General features: G+C 46.2%; 1 long non-coding RNA gene across 2 annotated transcripts; it reads right to left on the minus strand.

Annotated features, from left to right (window-relative positions):
• Positions 1-914: 914 nt before the first annotated feature.
• On the minus strand, positions 915-3,372 carry LOC141026463 (uncharacterized). Of its 2 annotated transcripts, none has more exons than XR_012188652.1 (2): positions 2,738-3,372; positions 915-1,751 (listed from the first exon to the last, which is right to left on the minus strand). It is a non-coding gene; the product is annotated as an uncharacterized lncRNA (long non-coding RNA). The 2 variants fall into 2 exon arrangements; XR_012188651.1 differs by lacking the exon at positions 2,738-3,372 and adding an exon at positions 1,820-2,173.
• Positions 3,373-18,832: the final 15,460 nt, after the last annotated feature.

Here is an 18,832-nt window from a genome sequence, read left to right on the forward strand (position 1 = left end):
ACAGGTCTATGTTTATTTTTAGTATCAGGTCTAGCAATTCTAGCAGCTTCATTACAGAAGTAAATAACATGCCCATCAATATTTTCCATAGTAATAAGTGACAGTAAATTTCAGCACACTATATAAATTTTTCCTTACCAAATTCCACCTACCAAAGGCGCTTCACTACCCGGCAACGGCGCCAGAAAAGAGTCTTGATGACCCACAAGTATAGGGGATCTATCGTAGTCCTTTCGATAAGTAAGAGTATCGCACCCAACGAGGAGCAGAAGGAAATGACAAGCAGTTTTCAGTAAGGTATTCTCCGCAAGCACTGAAATTGTCGGTAACATATAGTTTTGTGATAAGGTAATTCGTAACGGGTAACAAGTAACAAAACTAAACAAGGTGCAACAAGCTGGCACAATCCTTTTTGTAGCAAAGGACAAGCCTGGACAAACTCATATATAAAGGAAAGCGCTCCCGAGGACACATGGGAATTATCGTCAAGCTAGTTTTCATCATGCTCATATGATTCGCGTTCGTTACTTTGATAATTTGATATGTGGGTGAACCGGTGCTTGGGTACTACCCTTCCTTGGACAAGCATCCCACTTATGATTAACCCCCCTCGCTAGAATCCGCAACTACGAAAGAAGAATTATGGTAACCTTAACCATAGCATGAAACATATGGATCCAAATCAGCCCCTTACGAAGCAACGCATAAACTAGGGTTTAAGCTTCTGTCACTCTAGCAAACCATCATCTACTTATCACTTCCCAATGCCTTCCCCTAGGCCCAAACAATGGTGAAGTGTCATGTAGTCGACGTTCACATAACACCACTAGAGGAAAGACAACATACATCTCATCAAAATATCGAACGAATACCAAATTCACATGACTACTTATAACAAGACTTCTCCCATGTCCTCAGGAACAAACGTAACTACTCACAAATCATATTCATGTTCATAATCAGAGGGGTATTAATGTGCATAAAGGATCTGAACATATAATCTTCCACCGAATAAACCATCTAGCATCAACTACAAGGAGTAATCAACACTACTAGCCACCCACAGGTACCAATCTGAGGTTTTAAGACAAAGATCGGATACAAGAGATGAACTAGGGTTTGAGAGGAGATGGTGCTGGTGAAGATGTTGATGGAGATTGACCCCCTCCCGATGAGAGGATCGATGGTGATGACGATGGTGACGATTTCCCCGTCCCGGAGGGGTGTTTCCCCGGCAGGACAGCTCCGCCGGAGCCCTAGATTGGTTCCACCAAGGTTCCGCCCCGAGACGGCGATGCTTCGTCCCGAAAGCTTCCTTCTAATTTTTTTTTCCAGGGCAAAAGACACCTTATACCAGAAGATGGGCATCGGGGGGCTTCCAGGTGGCCCACGAGGCAGGGGGCGCGCCCAGGGGGGTAGGGCGCGCCCTCCACCCTAGTGGACAGTGGGTGGCCCCCTCTGGTGCTTTCTTCGCCCAATATTTTTTATATATTCCAAAACTGACTTTCGTGGAGTTTCAAGACTTTTGGAGTTGTGTAGAATAGGTCTCTAATATTTGCTCCTTTTCCAGCCCAGAATTCCAGCTGCTGGCATTCTCCCTCTTCATGTAAACCTTGTAAAAATAAGTATTGTGACATAATGTGTAATAACAGCCCATAATGCTTATCGATATAAAAGCATGATGCAAAATGGACGTATCAACACCTGTCAGCCCGCAATACATCTCTCGCACACCAAAATAACATGGCCTCCTACACAACAAAGGTGTGTAAGAATGGCCCATAAAACCAAGAGATATAATAGAGGAAGGGAAGCAAACCTTAGTCAGAGCACGGCAACCACTAACAACCATATAGTAGAGGAAGGCAGCAAACCTTAGTCAGAGCACGACAACCGCTAACAACCATATAGTAGAGGAAGGCAGCAAACCTTAGTCAGAGCACGACATCCACTAACAACTGATAGATTGAACAGTACTTGTGGGACAGTGGGAAGAACCTGGTAATGCACGCATCAAAAGGAGGCCAAAGACATGTATTTGATTGACTGCATATCCTACTGGAAAATAAAATCCAGTTTGAGGTTCACCGTCATGGAAGGAGGTAGATAGCGACCTCCTTGTCAGATCCAACAATGCATATCCTCGTGTTTCTCCTGTCACATCGTCGGAAGGACCCGCACCCTTATGTCTGTTTTCGGCCCGCACCCTTATGTCTGTTTTCGGCATTCATTCTTTTTTTGAAGTGGGTCTCAATAACTGCCCTGGAGAGGATCATTTTCTTATTTCCCAAAAACTATGCTATGTGTTGAATTTCTAATGAAACATATGAGCTAAACAGGAACTCTTAAGCCCACCTCTTGGGGAATAACATGCGGCATCCAATCTGTATTTAGAAAATGAGCCATCAATTGAAGTATTTGACAGCAAAGAGCAGACCATTCACTCTAATCACCAAGGCTGTAATAAGCAAGAGCACACCTCAAAATAGTGAACTTTTGGATAAATATCACTTCATTATTCCTTTAATGGCACAACAATAGCAGAAGAAAATTATAACAAACTAAAATCAAAGGAGGAAGAATCAGTGCAACAACAACACTTTCTCTTGCGGCACACAAATAGGGTCCAATCACACAGCCCAACCCATGTAATTGGTCAACACATTGTTCTGTGCCCATTGCATTCAAGGGGAGGCAAGGAAGTGGAGAGAGGAAGAGAAGGTGCAGAAGCTGGTACCTGCGTAGTAGCAGCACCATCCCAACCATCTCTCACCGTCTTTCACCTGAGACTCGAGGAGGACATCGCTGCAGGAGAGGGGACGCCGGATTCATAGAACGGCACCGTCGCTCGACATGGCTGGTCCAGAGCGAGAGCCCGCCAGCCTCTTCGCCGTAGAGGGAGTTGAACCCCGAGACCGAGCAGCACATCCTCGGCGCCCTTCTCCTTGCCGCCGCAAACATAGCCGGTGGACAGGCGCTAGCCGGTCGGCGTTACCTCTCACGCTCTGCCTTGCATACGCGTCCCGGTGCCGATGCGTGACCTCCGCCCACCCTCGTATCACCTCTCCTTTGCAACAGGTCTCTCCCTCCTCGATCTCCCATCCCCTTCTTAATATTTGCGCCGTCGTCGATTCGCTCCTCCCTTGCCCCTGAACTCCGGCTCGGCACTGAGATCCTGGGGGGAGGAGGATTCCAGGAGCGGCGTCTATGGCGATGGGAAGCGGGCAGTGGCGGAGCTAGAATGAAATGATTGGGCGGGCCAGCTTAGAGAAAGCACATCGTTTTTTCCATCCATTCCCCATTTCACCCTTCAGGCACATTGGTTTGTAGCAAAGCTGGGCGGGCCACAGCCTGGTTTTGCTTGCACTAAGCTCCGCCACTAGAAGCGGGGGAGAGGCGGCGAGCATGGGGAGTGCGGGGAAGGAGGGACGCGGGGCTCGAGGAGTCGATAGGGTTTGTCAGCAACCACACCCACCCCACGTTCGATCTCTTGAAGCCCACGATCGCTGCTGTCCACCCCCACCTCACCCCTTTCTTTTTCTCATGGAAGACACCGCGACGACACTGCAAGCCTGGGCCCGTTGGAAAAGGAGGCGCACCGGTCATCCGCAGGAGCACGAACACATAATGTGCAGAAAAACTAACGCTTGGATTTTTGACAGCGAGGTAAAAATGGGCCAGGGAGATAGATCATGCGAACGAAAGTCGCTAGCGCTCGCAAGGGCCTCTGCTATGCGGGTTGCATAGCGTGGTTTATATGTTCCATGTGGATATTGGAACTGCTTGCGGCAAGCACTACCGGGTGTGCTGTTTGAGCATCCTTAACCCTGGTTCGTCCCTGTTAAACTCAGACCTCTTCAGTCATTTCTCATTTGCCCTGATAACTTTTGTACTGAGCGTTTACATCGAGTTAATTGCAAGGAAGTACCACACTTGTGGCAGTTGTAACGGATCAGTACCACTATTCAGATTTTTTGCAAGTCAGTATCACATTTGAGGCTAATCGTTGCAAAATGGGCTAAGCGCCGTATTGACGCTGTATCTGACCACGCGGCCCCACCTGTCAGGTGACACGTGGCATATTGTTTTTGCAGATAAGACCCCCGCATTACACTTAATCAAGCAAATGCCCCCGCGAAGTTAAAAATGAAAATTGCGCGCGGCGGGGATTCAAAACCACGCCCTCCCAGTTACGACGGAGAGGCCCTGCCACTACGCTAGGCCATGTTGGCTGTTTTAATAGTATAGTACTTTCATATATTATTTGAATGTTAAATAAATAAAACAAACGGGAAAAATTCGTGTTTGAGCTGAATCGAACCTGCGCCTGCGAGTGAAAGAAAGAGCGCGCCAGCCACTACACATAATGTGCAGAAAAACTAACGCTTGGATTTTTGACAGCGAGGTAAAAATGCGCCAGGGAGATAGATCATGCGAACGAAAGTCGCTAGCGCTCGCAAGGGCCTCTGCTATGCGGGTTGCATAGCGTGGTTTATATGTTCCATGTGGATATTGGAACTGCTTGCGGCAAGTACTACCGGGTGTGCTGTTTGAGCATCCTTAACCCTGGTTCGTCCCTGTTAAACTCAGACCTCTTCAGTCATTTCTCATTTGCCCTGATAACTTTTGTACTGAGCGTTTACATCGAGTTAATTGCAAGGAAGTACCACACTTGTGGCAGTTGTAACGGATCAGTACCACTATTCAGATTTTTTGCAAGTCAGTATCACGTTTGAGGCTAATCGTTGCAAAATGGGCTAAGCGCCGTATTGACGCTGTATCTGACCACGCGGCCCCACCTGTCAGGTGACACGTGGCATATTGTTTTTGCAGATAAGACCCCCGCATTACACTTAATCAAGCAAATGCCCCCGCGAAGTTAAAAATGAAAATTGCGTGCGGCGGGGATTCAAAACCACGCCCTCCCAGTTACGACGGAGAGGCCCTGCCACTACGCTAGGCCATGTTGGCTGTTTTAATAGTATAGTACTTTCATATATTATTTGAATGTTAAATAAATAAAACAAACGGGAAAAATTCGTGTTTGAGCTGAATCGAACCTGCGCCTGCGAGTGAAAGAAAGAGCGCGCCAGCCACTACACTAGAGAGATGCCCACGTCATCCGCAGGAGCACGAACACATAATGTGCAGAAAAACTAACGCTTGGATTTTTGACAGCGAGGTAAAAATGCGCCAGGGAGATAGATCATGCGAACGAAAGTCGCTAGCGCTTGCAAGGGCCTCTGCTATGCGGGTTGCATAGCGTGGTTTATATGTTCCATGTGGATATTGGAACTGCTTGCGGCAAGTACTACCGGGTGTGCTGTTTGAGCATCCTTAACCCTGGTTCGTCCCTGTTAAACTCAGACCTCTTCAGTCATTTCTCATTTTCCCTGATAACTTTTGTACTGAGCGTTTACATCGAGTTAATTGCAAGGAAGTACCACACTTGTGGCAGTTGTAACGGATCAGTACCACTATTCAGATTTTTTGCAAGTCAGTATCACGTTTGAGGCTAATCGTTGCAAAATGGGCTAAGCGCCGTATTGACGCTGTATCTGACCACGCGGCCCCACCTGTCAGGTGACACGTGGCATATTGTTTTTGCAGATAAGACCCCCGCATTACACTTAATCAAGCAAATGCCCCCGCGAAGTTAAAAATGAAAATTGCGCGCGGCGGGGATTCAAAACCACGCCCTCCCAGTTACGACGGAGAGGCCCTGCCACTACGCTAGGCCATGTTGGCTGTTTTAATAGTATAGTACTTTCATATATTATTTGAATGTTAAATAAATAAAACAAACGGGAAAAAATCGTGTTTGAGCTGAATCGAACCTGCGCCTGCGAGTGAAAGAAAGAGCGCGCCAGCCACTACACTAGAGAGATGCCCACGTCATCCGCAGGAGCACGAACACATAATGTGCAGAAAAACTAACGCTTGGATTTTTGACAGCGAGGTAAAAATGCGCCAGGGAGATAGATCATGCGAACGAAAGTCGCTAGCGCTTGCAAGGGCCTCTGCTATGCGGGTTGCATAGCGTGGTTTATATGTTCCATGTGGATATTGGAACTGCTTGCGGCAAGTACTACCGGGTGTGCTGTTTGAGCATCCTTAACCCTGGTTCGTCCCTGTTAAACTCAGACCTCTTCAGTCATTTCTCATTTGCCCTGATAACTTTTGTACTGAGCGTTTACATCGAGTTAATTGCAAGGAAGTACCACACTTGTGGCAGTTGTAACGGATCAGTACCACTATTCAGATTTTTTGCAAGTCAGTATCACGTTTGAGGCTAATCGTTGCAAAATGGGCTAAGCGCCGTATTGACGCTGTATCTGACCACGCGGCCCCACCTGTCAGGTGACACGTGGCATATTGTTTTTGCAGATAAGACCCCCGCATTACACTTAATCAAGCAAATGCCCCCGCGAAGTTAAAAATGAAAATTGCGCGCGGCGGGGATTCAAAACCACGCCCTCCCAGTTACGACGGAGAGGCCCTGCCACTACGCTAGGCCATGTTGGCTGTTTTAATAGTATAGTACTTTCATATATTATTTGAATGTTAAATAAATAAAACAAACGGGAAAAATTCGTGTTTGAGCTGAATCGAACCTGCGCCTGCGAGTGAAAGAAAGAGCGCGCCAGCCACTACACATAATGTGCAGAAAAACAAACGCTTGGATTTTTGACAGCGAGGTAAAAATGCGCCAGGGAGATAGATCATGCGAACGAAAGTCGCTAGCGCTCGCAAGGGCCTCTGCTATGCGGGTTGCATAGCGTGGTTTATATGTTCCATGTGGATATTGGAACTGCTTGCGGCAAGTACTACCGGGTGTGCTGTTTGAGCATCCTTAACCCTGGTTCGTCCCTGTTAAACTCAGACCTCTTCAGTCATTTCTCATTTTCCCTGATAACTTTTGTACTGAGCGTTTACATCGAGTTAATTGCAAGGAAGTACCACACTTGTGGCAGTTGTAACGGATCAGTACCACTATTCAGATTTTTTGCAAGTCAGTATCACGTTTGAGGCTAATCGTTGCAAAATGGGCTAAGTGCCGTATTGACGCTGTATCTGACCACGCGGCCCCACCTGTCAGGTGACACGTGGCATATTGTTTTTGCAGATAAGACCCCCGCATTACACTTAATCAAGCAAATGCCCCCGCGAAGTTAAAAATGAAAATTGCGCGCGGCGGGGATTCAAAACCACGCCCTCCCAGTTACGACGGAGAGGCCCTGCCACTACGCTAGGCCATGTTGGCTGTTTTAATAGTATAGTACTTTCATATATTATTTGAATGTTAAATAAATAAAACAAACGGGAAAAAATCGTGTTTGAGCTGAATCGAACCTGCGCCTGCGAGTGAAAGAAAGAGCGCGCCAGCCACTACACTAGAGAGATGCCCACGTCATCCGCAGGAGCACGAACACATAATGTGCAGAAAAACTAACGCTTGGATTTTTGACAGCGAGGTAAAAATGCGCCAGGGAGATAGATCATGCGAACGAAAGTCGCTAGCGCTTGCAAGGGCCTCTGCTATGCGGGTTGCATAGCGTGGTTTATATGTTCCATGTGGATATTGGAACTGCTTGCGGCAAGTACTACCGGGTGTGCTGTTTGAGCATCCTTAACCCTGGTTCGTCCCTGTTAAACTCAGACCTCTTCAGTCATTTCTCATTTGCCCTGATAACTTTTGTACTGAGCGTTTACATCGAGTTAATTGCAAGGAAGTACCACACTTGTGGCAGTTGTAACGGATCAGTACCACTATTCAGATTTTTTGCAAGTCAGTATCACGTTTGAGGCTAATCGTTGCAAAATGGGCTAAGCGCCGTATTGACGCTGTATCTGACCACGCGGCCCCACCTGTCAGGTGACACGTGGCATATTGTTTTTGCAGATAAGACCCCCGCATTACACTTAATCAAGCAAATGCCCCCGCGAAGTTAAAAATGAAAATTGCGCGCGGCGGGGATTCAAAACCACGCCCTCCCAGTTACGACGGAGAGGCCCTGCCACTACGCTAGGCCATGTTGGCTGTTTTAATAGTATAGTACTTTCATATATTATTTGAATGTTAAATAAATAAAACAAACGGGAAAAATTCGTGTTTGAGCTGAATCGAACCTGCGCCTGCGAGTGAAAGAAAGAGCGCGCCAGCCACTACACTAGAGAGATGCCCACGTCAAACTAGTGGCATTCCTATATTTATCTAGTTTGCACACGTCCTGGCCTTTTTTCAATTTTTATTATGTTTTTTTGTTCCGCATTTCTTTTTTATATAGGTTTAGTATATGCCCGCGTCAGACTACGGTTTATTATTATATTTTTTGTAAATACAAACTAAACATTATTATATAAATACCAACTGAACATTCTTGTATAATGTACGATGAACAATTTTGTTATACACACTGAACGTAAATATACGATGAACTTTTAGAAAAAATGCATAAATTCCTTTTCTGTACGCGTTTTTTTTGTTTCTGATTGCTTTTATCATTTTTAGATCTTTGGTATTCTTTGGATTTTCATGTTTACATTTTTTTACAGTTTTTATATTGGTTTAGTATGCAAAAAAGGTTGTAAATACACACTAAACATTATTCTATAAAAATACATTGAACATTATTGGATAATATATGATGAACAATTTTTTTATATACACTGAATATTTTTTTAATATACAATGTACTTTTTAAAATTTATAAATTATATTTTTTATACGATGTAATTATTTATTAATATACGATACACACACTATGTACGGCGCGTGCTATTTATCTTTTTTGTTACCGTATGAAAAAGAGAACAAATCACAGTATAAAATATTTACGCGTGCTACGTAAACAGAGGAACACTGGCCGCGCAGCGGTAGTGAGCGCCCTCGTCGCGTGTTCGAATCCCGGCTGCGGTCCTCTGCGATCGCTGCTTTTTTCGTTCGTTTTATTTATTTAATCGTCTAATATTATAAGCGCTTAGTATCCTAACTGGGCAACTCACTGGGCCTAGCGTGGTGGCAGGGCCACACCGTCGAAACCGGGGTGGCGCAGTTCGAACCCCCGCCGCGCGCAATTTCCATTTTTAACTTCGCGGGGTCATTTGCGTGATTAAATGCAATGCGGGGTCTTATCTGCGAAAACAATATGCCACCTGTCACCTGACAGGTGGGGCTGCATGGTCAGATATAGCGTCAACACGGCGCTTAGCCCGTTTTGCAACGATTAGCCTCAAACGTGGTACTGATTTGCAAAAAATCTGAATAGTGGTACTGATCCGTTACAACTGCCCCAAGGTGTAGTACTTCCTTGCAATTAACTTGTTTACATCGCATGTTTCTAGGTGACTCGGACATCATCACCACCGTTCCTCAGTGAAGACAACCTTACCTATCCTAGCCTAAGATGATGTAGTGTGGAGAGTCGTGCTTGCAGGGCCGATGGCCGTCTCTCGTTATTGAGTCAGAGCTGCCAAACGCAGTTTCAAACCAAACATGGCTGTTTTTGTAAGGCATTCCTATGGTTTTGTTTGATGAGATGTTTATTCATATGGCCCTTTTACCGTGCACAATTGGATGATTAGTTCCGTCAACGTTGTTTTGCCTTTGCTCCTCTAGTGAAACTGGACTAGAACAACTAGATTGGCTAAACTGAAGAATAATTGCGTTCAACTGGCTGGGTGATGCTTGTTGAGAGATGCGAAAGGTGATGGAACGGTTTTCGTTTCGCGGCGGTAGAGTAGAGATGCTGGTTTTGATTGTGAATGAAACGATTTCATGAAACCTGGCACACTAACTTCACTAGGTTGCAAAACTTTACTGAACGATGATGGTGAATTTGTTACCGAGGCTTGTCTCTCTTGCCCATGTGGGTTCCTTTCTGAGTTGTAGATGCTGGAGCCCATCTTGATTCCAACCCTTGCCAGTTTATACAATAGCTTAATCGTTGATGGGCAGTGGGGGACGGCAGCACGGTGGTGGTGGGGGGCGGCAGCACGGTGGTGGTTTTGCCGGAAAAAAAAAGGGTAATCGCCGGGGCTAGAAGGATGGCTGGGGGCGACGACAAGATGGCGGTGGGAGGAGGTTCCGGGGAGGACGGATGAGCTGGAGGAAGAAAGCTGCGTGCCGTTGGATCTGACTAAGATGTCCCAAGACGATCAGTGTAGTCACGCCCTTACCTACGTCTCGCTCTCAGTAGGCGGGTCAACTTTCTCTCAATAGATGGTTCAACTTCGATATTGTCGACCATGCATGCACAGATTTTTCTTTGAGGCGTGCACAGATGTGTATGGCTGCTGGGATTCCGACAATAGCATCTGGCCCAAAGACGTACTCCCACTCTTTATTTACTCTGCATATTAGAGTTGACTAAAGTAAATTTCGTAAAGTTTGACTAAGTTTATAGAAAACAATATAAACATTTACCATAATAAATTTATATGATGTGAAAGTACATTCAATAATAAATCTAATGATATTGATTTATTATTGTATATGTTCATATTTTTATTTATAAACTTTGTCAAAGTTTAGAAAGCTTGACTTTGACAAAAGCTAATACGCGGACTAAATAAAAACGGAGGGAGTACACAATTAAGATGGCCACGGCCCTCGACCTCTGCCATGTATAGTCATGCATGCGTGGTGCTGGTCTGCTGGAAACCTACACTTGCACGGTCACGGACATGATGGGACCTCGAGTCCTCGACTGGCTTCACTACACCGTCCGTGCAACGTACGCTTGGGCGTTTCGTCTCCACTTCCACTTCCACCTCGCTTGCGTGATGGGGTGAGGCGGCTGGACTTTTCAGGGTGGCGGCTGGGGCCTGGACTTTTCAGGGCGGTCAGAGAGCGACTAGGGAGGCGGCTGGACCTGTGTGATTTGCTTCTTTTTCACGGGTAATCATGTTAAGTAATACTATTTCTCTGTTCGGGTTTGTTATGCCCTTTCTATTTTGGGTCAGAATTTTACCGTTGATTTAACGAATAAAATGTAAACTAAATTTACATGAAGGTAAGAGCATCTACAACCACGGACAGCAAAACTGATTCCTCAAACGACGCGTCCGGGCGCGTCCGCTGACAGTGACCGGTCACACCTTAAATTAACTCGTCTGCATCCGACTCTACCATATTTCATCCCCTAGATCCGTACAAAGCATGCAAAAATAAACGTACGGACTACACTACGCTTCGTCGTCGGAGATGTCCACCACGTGGTGCCAGACATCTGGTAGATGGGCGCGTTGGAGGGCTCCGGCTCCTCGTCCATAAACGCGAGCATCTCGTCGACTTCCGCGGCTTTGCTCTGCCTCCGGTGAGGCAGTGATGGCACACCTAGTGTCGGATCCATGCACCATTTGGGCGGGCGGAATGGATTCCCGACGAAAGGAGTTCGAGCATTGCCGTCGGGCGGTCTCCTCCGGGGAGCGGCGGAGCGCAAGCCGGGTGGCCAGTTCCTCCTTGAGGCCGCGTAGGATGGGCTCGGGGTAACTCGGTTCGCTGCCCGCCATGCCGGAGAAGGACGGAGATCCTTTGACGGGAGCTTGGGTGGTGAAGGGGAGTGAAGGGAAGTGGTTAGGGTTTGGTTGGCAAGCGGATGAGGAGAAATATATGTGGGGTCAGATGGGCTAGCATGGGCCGGTACCGATGTGGTGGATGCGCCCTGGCTTCTCCATATTCGCTCTAAATTTGGGCTGGATATGAAGGGTGCCGGTCAGTTCGGGTGTTTGAGACCTGTTTGAGGTGTTCGTCTGGATCGATTTTGTTGTAACCAGTCAGTGACTGGGCAGTCCGCTCGGGCGTTTGAGACGGGTTTGAGGCCCGGCTGTAGATGCTCTAAAGCTTGTAGTGAATTTGCCTCCAACACCATCCATCTTTCTTTTTGATGAGCGGCTTGCTCGAATGCAAATACCAATGCGTTGGAGAGACCATTTTGTTACGATCTAGGAGCTTTAATCATGGAGCAAATTTTCATGCAAATTTGTTTACCACTAATTAGGATTACAGAAGTGACTTTGCACCATATTAAACTGTCAGTAATGGATAGTATTATAAGTTTGTGCATATGATATTAACGAATGATATAACCTCCACGGTACTATCATAGATTAGTATATCAAGGCATCTCCAAAGGAGACCTGCAAAACACGGTATATGTTTGGGCAGGCACATATGTTTACTTTTGCAATCCAATGGGATCCGTACCGGCCAACGTCGATTTTCTGGCAAAATAGAGACAAACGTTCGGAGATATATTGGAGTCCGAACATCCACTTGAACAATCAAAATCCTCGCATGATCCTCTTCTCTTTCTTCTCTCTTCACATGCATGGCCCCCTCTCCTCTCTGTCCTTCCAACCAGACACCACACCACAAATAGCCCTCGAAATGCATGGTCCTCACCTACTTTTTCTCTTCCCAACCGGATACTTTGTGATTAGCATTGGATGTTCCACTCCGGCATTCCGTCCGCGGGCCACGTCCGGACACAAAAACGGACATATACCGGAGATATTTACAGGTCGGCATTGGAGATGCCTTTTGGTGACTTTTTTATTGGCATGCATGACACATAGTTGCATGACATTTATGATGACATGGAATCATGATCTGATACTTAACTATCTCTTTCTGAATTTAATTCTTTGCCAGTTCATTAAAATTGTCTAGTTGACATGCATGATACTAGTTACGAGACTCTCCGTTACGGTCAGCCTTAGAAAACAACTTTTTAATCATACGGAAAGAACAATTGCAATTAGTACCACAGGAAATTTCAAGTACTACTATACGAGAAAAGGCGCAAGACCAATTAATTAGTCCATTTTGGGTTCACATTGAGATTTGAAATGTAAAAAGCCGGGAACTGTAAATGCACTCCGCAACTCGCATTATATGTTGAGGGCTGTAACGCCCACGATGCGGCTATATCTCCCACGTGTCGAGGCACGACTTAGAGGCATAACCGCATAGTGGTTTAGTCGCAAGAAGGGTCATCTTCACACAATCCCATGTAATGAACAAGAATGGGATAAAGAGTTGGCTTACAATCGCCACTTCACACAATACATAAATATTATTCATACATCATCCAAAATACAAACATATAGACCGACTACGGTCAAAATCCAGATGAAAATAAGACAACCCCAAATGCTAGATCCCCGATCGTCCCAACTGGGCTCCACTACTGATCATCAGGAAAAGACACATAGTAACGACCACGTTCCTCGTCGAACTCCCACTTGAGATCGACGCCATCATCTGCACTGGCATCGTCGGCACCTACAACTGTTTGGTAGAATCTGTGAGTCACGAGGACTCAGCAATCTCACACCCGCGAGATCAAGACTATTTAAGCTTACAGGAAAGGGAGCTGTAATAAGGTGGAGATGCAGCGGCAAAAGCATATATGGTGGCTAACTTGCGCAAATGAGAGCGAGAAAAGAAGCAACGGAACGGACGTCATCTAGCAATGACCAAGAAGTGATCCTGAACTCCTACTTACGTCATACATAACACAGACCGTGTTCACTTTTCGGACACCGCCGAGAAGAGACCATCACGGCTACACACGCAGTTGATGTATTTTAATTGGGTCATCTGACAAGTTCTCTACAACCGGACATTAACAAATTCCCATCTGCCTCATAACTGCGGGCACGGCTTTCGAAAGATAATACCCTGCAGGGGTGTCCCAACTTAGCCCATCATAAGCTCTCACGGTCAACGAAGGATAAACCTTCTCCCGGAAAGACCCGATCAGTCTCGGAATCCCGGTTTACAAGACATTTCGACAATGGTAAAACAAGACCAGCAAAGCCGCCCGAATGTGCCGACAAATCCCGATAGGAGCTGCACATATCTCGTTCTCAGGGCACACCGGATAAGTCAAGCTACGAGTAAAACCAGACCTCGAGTTTTCCCGAGGTGGCCCCGCAGGCTGCTCGGTTCGGACCAACACTCGAAGGAGCACTGGCCCGGGGGGTTAAAATAAGATGACCCTCGGACTCGCGAAAACCCGGGGGAAAAGGCTTAGGCGGCAAATAGTAAAACCAAAGTTGGGCCTTGCTGGAGGAGTTTTATTCAAGGCGAACTGTTAAGGGGGTCCCATAAATCACCCGACCACGTAAGGAACGCAAACTCAAGGAACATAAACCCGGTATATCAGTAACTAGGGCGGCAAGAGTGGAACAAAACACCAGGCATAAGGCCGAGCCTTCCACCCTTTACCACCGCCGGCGAGGACTTGGTCACCACAACGCTCATTATGTTGTGATTTGTTAGGCAAGTTGATGCTCTGAAAGTCACGGCTGGCCTGGCTCTTCTTATATAGGCATAGTGTAGTAAACAATTCAAAAAGTTGACTCTTATTTTATTTTTCACGTGCAAGTTGACTCGTATTAACAGAAGTGGAATGAGTGTCATTCAGGCAGTTGCACTATTTTTATATCAAACGACTTATGACACTAGTTTTTTTTCTTTAAATGAGATTTCAAAAATTCCAGTCATTTTAATAGATACTAAAATAACTGCCTTTTGGTCAAAATATTTGAAATATTACGGTGGTAGACACACATTTTCATATTATTTTGAATTTAAAAATTAAGTGATTGGATTCAAAAAAATTAAAATGCAATTTCTGTCCTTTGGCTGAAATAAAAATCAAATAACTGAAATCATATTCAGTTGTTTCGGCCATGGCCAAAGTATTTCAAAAACTGAATAATATTTTATGGCAGTTAGCCGCGGTCTCGCTTTCAAATAGACGGGTCATCTTCGAGCTCCTTGACCATTCCTGCACAGATTACGGCTGCTAGTTGATTCCGGCAATATAACATTTGACCAAAGGCGCACAAAATTCAGATGACAAATCCGTCGGCATGCAAGGGTATCTCCGAGGCGGTCAAGGGACACGTTATTTGTCCGCAAATTGGTTAGGATCCGACCACGGATACGGATGCTAAAGCAGGCCATCCAACTGCATCCCCTAAATGTTCTCTCAGCTGTAGCCATTCTTCATTTAAAATGCATAGCAATTTGAGCACATTACAGTGCGATGTTCATGGCACCCGATCACAATAAAAAGGAGCGGATGTTTATAGGAGAACGGCATTTTGGCTCTCGGTCTTCATAGATGCCGATTTTTCGAAAAAAATTAAAATTTGAAAATTTCGGTTTCAATAAGATCTGAAACAATTTGTACAAGTAAACAATGATGTGAGGCGTATGTGTGTAAAATTTCAGGATCAAATACGTTGAAACGCAACCTGTACAAAAAAGACAAATTCATGGTCTGGGAGGAGAATAGTATCATGTGTTAAAAAAGCCCAGAATTTGTCTTTTTTGTACAACCCTCATTTCAATGTATTTCTGTCGGGGAAACGACACCTATGGGATCCCGGAGAATCCCTTCTACGGTTGGGGCGTGGAGCCGCGCAAAGAGCAGGTCTAGTGATCAGCGCGAGGGGATTTTTACCCAGGTTCGGGCCGCAAACGATGCGTAAAACCCTAGTCCTACTTTGGTGTATATTTAGTTTTCTTGAGCTCTTGAACTAGCTGCGGTGCATGCCCAGTCCAAAAAGTCCGAATCCTTCCACAGTACGCCTCGGGCCTCCTTTTATAGGTCAAAGGGGTCGCCACAGTGGCACACAGGAGGTGGAAAGTATCTACAATGTACAAGTTTATCGTCTGACATCGTAGGACAAATGCACTTAATGCATTGCCTACGTGCCCTCTTGCTTTATCGGGGACGACAACATGGCTCGTCCCGTTCGTCGCCGCCTCGCCTTGCTTTGACGCGCGTCCAAGCTGACAAGGCATGCAGCGACATGCTGGCTGGTTGGTTGTTGTGCTGGTGCGGTGACAGGGTCTTCACGAAGATCTGCATGCCACCACGCAGGTGCCTGACTAGTTGGCCTAGAAGCTGCATGCCGCCACGCAGGTGCTTGCCTAGTTGGCGGGCTGGTTGCCGCGTCGGAACGGCCGCGAGGCAGCGTAATGTTGGTGGGTGCGGGCCTAGCCGTGGCCTCGCAGATGCCCCAGGCAAGAGTCTTGTCGGGGTCTCGCCGGTGTCCCCGGCAACGATCCTGCTGAAGGAAATATGCCCTAGAGGCAATAATGAAGTTATTATTTATTTCCTTATATCATGATAAATGTTTATTATTCATGCTAGAATTGTATTAACCGGAAACATAATACTTGTGTGAATACATAGACAAACAGAGTGTCACTAGTATGCCTCTACTTGACTAGCTCGTTGATCAAAGATGGTTATGTTTCCTAGCCATTGACATGAGTTGTCATTTGATTAACGGGATCACATCATTAGGAGAATGATGTGATTGACTTCACCCATTCCGTTAGCTTAGCACACGATCGTTTAGTATTCTGCTATTGCTTTCTTCATGACTTATACATGTTCCTATGACTATGAGATTATGCAACTCCCGTTTACCGGAGGAACACTTTGTGTGCTACCAAACGTCACAACGTAACTGGGTGATTATAAAGGTGCTCTACAGGGGTGTCCGAAGGTACTTGTTGGGTTGGCGTATTTCGAGATTAGGATTTGTCACTCCGATTGTCGGAGAGGTATCTCTGGGCCCACTCGGTAATGCACATCACTTAAGCCTTGCAAGCATTGCAGCTAATGAATTAGTTGCGAGATGATGTATTACAGAATGAGTAAAGAGACTTGCCGGTAACGAGATTGAACTAGGTATTGAGATACCAACGATTGAATCTCGGGCAAGTAACATATCGATGACAAAGGGAACAACGTATGTTGTTATGCGGTCTGACCGATAAAGATCTTCGTAGAATATGTGGGACCCAATATGAGCATCCAGGTTCCGCTATTGGTTATTGACCGGAAATGTGTCTCAGTCATGTCTACATAGTTCTCGAACCCGTAGGGTCCGCATGCTTAAAGTTTCCATGACAGTTATATTATGAGTTTATATGTTTTGATGTACCGAAAGTTGTTCGGAATTCCGGATGTGATCACGGACATTACGAGGAGTCTCGAAATGGTCGAGACATGAAGATTGATATATTGGACGACTATATTCGGACATCGGAATGGTTCCGGGGGTTATCGGATATATACCGGAGTACCGGGGAGGTTACCGGAACCCCCCCGGGGGATTAATGGGCCTACATGGGCCTTAGTGGAGAAGAGGAGGGGCGGCCAGGGCAGGCCGCGCGCCACCTTCTCCTCTAGTCCGAATTGGACAAGGAGGGGGGGGGCGCCTCCCTTTCCTTCTTCTCCTCCTCCTGTTCGATCTCAGATCCAAGGGCTCTCGGAAGCCCGTATCATGGGAGAATGGAAAGCCACTACCCTGCCGTTCGCACGCTGGCAGTTCGCTCCTACTCGTCCCTGCACGTCCTTCAATACTACGGCGGTTCGCTCCTAGTCGTCCCGTCCATTCACATTACGGCAGTTCCATTAATCCTGACCCTCCTCCCAAATCCATGGCGTTCCAAATCTCCACGATCGGCGGTGAGTACAAGGTTAGAACCATCACCGGCGATGAGTTCGACGTTATCTACACCCGTTCTTCCGCGACGGTGAAAGGATGCCTTTCTCGCTTCAGACACATGTTCGAAAACTCAGATGATGAGTGGGTCGCTGGGCTAGATGTTGAGTACACCACAGTCCTGGGACGAGAGAAGGATCTAAAGGACGAAGAGAGGAAGAAGCCCGCCGTGATCCAGGTTTGCGTACATAACGTTTGCTTGGTCTACCACATATGCCATGCCGACGTTGAGTGCCAGGATTTTAAGAACTTCCTCAAGGACAAAACAGTGAAATTCGTTACTGTAGACTTTAAGAACGACAAAGAAGTCCTGGGTCGGATAGGCCTCGTTGTAGGCAACCCCTTCGACCTCCAGAAGAATCGGCTAGTGCCCTCTCGTCAGCCTTCAATGCTGACCCTGGCAGGAGCCATGGTTCATCCTTCGTACCGTAAACTGGAGAAACCTCATTACACGTTTCATCGTCATGCATGGCAGCGGAATGTACTAGATATAGACCACATCCACTACGCTGCAATGGATGGCTACCTTTGTTTCAATATCTACAAGGGTTGGATGAAGAGCAACAGCCAAGTGTGCGGTTCAAGCAAAGAAGTATCGGCCAAGAGGAAGAGGGACAAGGACGAAGTCGAGGACGTGGACGAGGACTCCGAGTAAGGTGGCAGTGTCGTTGCTCATGGTGGTTCTAAACTTCTAATGCAGTGTCTACCGGATTAGTTGCATAGTTAAATTTCAGGTGTGCTTAGTTTAATTTGAGGGGTGTGTTGTGCTGAGCCCCCAGCAGAACTATGTTATGTTTCTTCTCGTTACTTTAACTCTTCAGTATGTACATACTACTAGTATTTCTTTAATAGAATTTAGCACCCCAATTAAGCACGTACTAGCTTTTTTAATAGTACTATATGCATAATTTGGCGACGAGCGCTCTCTATATGTACCACCTTTTTTTTAATTTCAATTTTTGCTCCATGGCGTAATCCATCGATAGTACTACTGTACAAAAGTATACATTTTTTAAAAGGCTAGAGTACTGTTCATCACATATATAACCAGTTAAATCCTCAACCTAGAACGACGTGCATGCCATGTAGTAAACCGATATGGAGGAAGTATAGTAAAAATGAGGTGATTTTACCGAGCGATCGGCGGGGGAGCATGGCCTGTCATGCGGTCCCACGTGTCATGATGTACCAAGGCGATGCACGTGTCCCTCTTGAGGCAGAAGCAATACTACGTGGTTTGAGATGATGGCGAACCGAAGTGTGAAATAATGGTTGCTTCGTCCGTCTG

The sequence above is a fragment of the Aegilops tauschii genome, chromosome 7 (assembly GCF_002575655.3).
Source record: "Aegilops tauschii subsp. strangulata cultivar AL8/78 chromosome 7, Aet v6.0, whole genome shotgun sequence".
Taxonomy (NCBI): domain Eukaryota; kingdom Viridiplantae; phylum Streptophyta; class Magnoliopsida; order Poales; family Poaceae; genus Aegilops; species Aegilops tauschii.